Genomic DNA, 3,979 nt, shown 5'->3' with positions numbered 1-3,979 from the left:
GTACACAAGTGTTGGTGAGCGTGATAAGAGCTGAAGTAAACTAAGATGCCTCAAGTTAGGATCTATGATACAATCGTTCTAATGGTGGAATTGCGTGCGGTGTCGGGAGGGCTGATGTATGCTTTTCTAACATTGAGGATGACCTAATATTTGCTTGGAGGGAGATTGCCTAATAGTTAGCTATTAAAAGGCTGTCAAATCCCTTATCGGTCGAAATCAGACTCCATCCTCTTCTACCAGATTGCTAGCGGTTATTGTGTTCATTGCTCTCTTTTAAGATTTCTCATATTTATAGTGCAGTCAATTGGATGGCATCTTAGAATCAATATTATGGGATTCTATGACAAATCTTCCTTATTTGTTGTTATAGATATTTTGTTTGCTAATTCCCATGAAATCAACAAAACGATTATTAGAGCCAAACCTTACAAATGAGTATAGACAGTTATGTTTATCATCATATAGTAATATCAAGATCTCGTCGGTGAGAACGAAAACCAAACAAGTAGAACAGGTTCCATGTCAGACACTACAGCAATTCTATAATGTAAGTCGAAGATATTGGCCACCATTCAATACATATTTGCATTTCCAATAGCATTCGTTTAAGATAAGATATACTTTAAACAATCGCATTCAGAATGAATAAACCTAGAGCTTGCATGACACAAAATTTGGTATTATTTTGTCCAACATTTGTCTGATTCAGAATAGCATGACAAACTTCATCCCCCTGCATCCGGCATAGTACGAAAAATCAAAATCAGGATTGTATCAGACAAGTGTGCACCATACAGAAACATCAATATCTTACTCGGGTATCAAAAACACCAAAGCATGAAATGATGAAGTTCCACAGGCCCACAATATATGTCTGAAAGACGGTTTCACCATAAAATGCTATCAGGCTTCTTAGCCAGAAAAAGAAAGTCAGTCATCTGCCTGAGGACTTGTTATAGAAGATAGTATCTGAGCAATCTTGGCACCGACTCAGGTGTCTGTTTAAGTGCGGCAAAAAACAAAGTTTAGCATCACCAATCACATCATAGCAACAGGAGTGAAGAAGTCTCTACATGGTAGTTAATTGTATGATAATAGAATAAATATGTCTAATCATCTGCATATGGACCACAGTATAAACAGATCCAGGTAAGAAGAGAATGAATATTATAATGTACTGAAATGATATGTGATTATCTGAATGATTATGGTAAATTGAAGGCAACAAGGTTTGAGAACCAAGTGGCTTCATTACTTCTTGTTTTCATTTGCCTGACATCAACCTTTTTTATAAGAAAAAGACTATAAAGAAAACAAGTTCCACCCACCTAACCTAACAGTTACAACAGAATAGCAAACAAAATAATCTACTTGCTGCAAAACGGGGTAGCTCAACTTTATATGATTTGGAAGGAACAGATCCAACAGTTTCCCGCACTTTATAGTAGCCATGATCAGCTTCTCCTTCTTGCTATTCCCGATTTCTTTTCCTTAGTACCATAAATTCAACACCATTTCCAAATTATAAAAAAAGGTACAATTTTGGACATCAAAAGAACAAGATTAATCCTCCAAACCTTCAAGAACATCTTCAGAATCCCTCTCTACATCCACGAGTTACCTCTTTGACCCATGAGCCGGCGACCCATGAAGGGTGGCCGGTTCCTTCTGATTCTTGATACTCATCTCCACCTCATGCTTGCCTCTTGGTCTCTTCTTAATGCATTTTTGTTTTCCAGGCGATGGGAAATTTTTGGTCTATGCCTCATCAAAGGTTGTCATTTGTCAGTGGGCCTTGTCAAAAAGATGAAGAATTTAAGATATTTTCTATAATCAAAAATTTTATTATGAATTGATAAAATACACTCCTTTTGGATGTAGCTAAAACACACTTAATGTTCTTTTGCATCATAAACATTCTGGAGAGAGGAAAATTTAATTAGAAGACCTCAAGGACAAAACTCAATAATGTTCATCGACAAAACAAACAAAGCAGTGTTTCAGCTAAGTTAAGCAGGCACGGATCACTCTCCATGACTGTCCGCTAAAAATTTTAAGCAATTTCAGCGGGAGCAGCAGAATTCTGTAGAAATAAGCAGTCAGAAACCTGTGAAGGTGAGAGCAGCAAGATGCAATAAACTATAAAGCATAACATGTATCACTAAAATCTTCGTAATGGAACTACTCAATGAATGAGATTTTCAATATACAAAACAAAGTTGGTAAATTCTTATTTTGTAATCAGTGATCAAATGGGTTACAATACATGGTAAAGCAAAGGTAAAAACAACAACAAACAGTTTTTGATGGAGAATTGCCCTTGCTCAAGGAATTATACTTTTGCCAGGATAATAACATATCATGTAAATTAAATATGTAAGAGATATGAATATATTATACAGCCAGATGACAGAGTAAACAAAGGATGTTTCTAAAATCTCTTCGTCCACCTGGGTTCTGAGTCCTATGTCTCAAATCCACCCAGCAGTCTTCGCATAATTTATTCAACCAAAGTGAAGAGATTCCCAAATCCCACCAAAAATTCAGTATCATGAATATCTTCAGACACCTGGCTCAGAGTCCTATGTCACAGATCCAAACAAAACATTCTTTGCATAATTTATTCAACCAAACTGAAGAAACTGCCAGTTCCTGCCAAAAAATTCGGTGTCATGATAAAATAACCATATCATGCCAAGCTACAACTCACCCTATGTTAATTTCCATGTTCCTGTTAGTCTTTGCATAAATAGAATGTAGTCTCTTCAGATGAGAAACAGTCCTTATTCCTTCAACATTACCAATAATCACCGCAAGAACATGACCCATCCCTGAAATGATGGAAACGATTGATATCCCTTATGATAATCTCCCTTGAAACAATTTGGCTGATGAACTTGAATGCTGTGTGGCAATCCTTACACACACGAAGATTTTTTTTCACTCTGATGGGGGCTCCAGCTGGAGTACTAATCAACCCAAATGCAACAGCAAGCTTCTCACTATGGTGAAAAAGAAGCACCTCTTTTTCACTTTGCTCCACGTCATGGAGGTCAGTTCCACCATAGGAACATACCCAGCTCTGTTCATCAACTCACCCAATTCTTCTAGCTTAGCATATATTTCTGTAGTCCTCTCATGGCTTCTGTCTCCCACAATGAAAGTGTATACTCTGTCCTTCAACTCCATCCAACTCATGCCAGGCTCCTTCTTCACCCCGCTATCTTTCATCAACCTTCTCACCTTGGCAACATCGTCCCACATACCAGATGAAGCATATATATTAGCAAGAAGAACATGGGTTCCAGACTTCTCTGGCTCCAGCGAAAAGAGCATCTCAGCCGCTTTCCTACCCAATTCTATATTCCTATGCACTCTGGATGCCCCCAGGAGTGCTCCCCACACTGAAGCATTAGCTTCAAAAGGCATGCTATCTACAAGCTCCATTGCCTCGTTTAGTCTCCCAGCACGGGCCGAGAAGGTCAACCATGCAGGCATAATGCTCGTGCGTCTGTTCAATGCCAAACAGCTCTACCATCAACTCAAAAATATCGTTTTGCCTCATCAACAAGACCAGCGTGATTACATGCAGAAAGAACACTAGTTAAGGTTATATGGTTTGGAGAAACACCCTCATCAAGCATCTTATGGAACAAATTTAATGCCTCCTTCCCATGCCCATGTTGTGCAAGCCCTCCAATCATCGCAGACCATGAGACAACCCCCCTCTCAGATATCTCAGAAAAAGCTAAGGATGCATCCTCTATGCTCCCACACTTGGCATACATGTTGACGAGTGCATTCCCAGAAAACCATCAGACATATACCCCATCTTCAGCACATGAACATGTATTTGTTTCCCTTGCTCATATGCAGATAAACTAGCACAAGCATTGAGGAGGCTACTTAGGCAAATGAATCTGGCTTAAGCCCCTGATTTACCATCTCATAGAAAAGTTTCATAGTTCCTCCCCTTGCC

The sequence above is a fragment of the Elaeis guineensis genome, chromosome 10 (assembly GCF_000442705.2).
Source record: "Elaeis guineensis isolate ETL-2024a chromosome 10, EG11, whole genome shotgun sequence".
Taxonomy (NCBI): Eukaryota; Viridiplantae; Streptophyta; class Magnoliopsida; order Arecales; family Arecaceae; genus Elaeis; species Elaeis guineensis.
The sequence above is the reverse complement of the archived record's forward strand: the minus strand, read 5'-3'. Positions refer to the sequence as shown.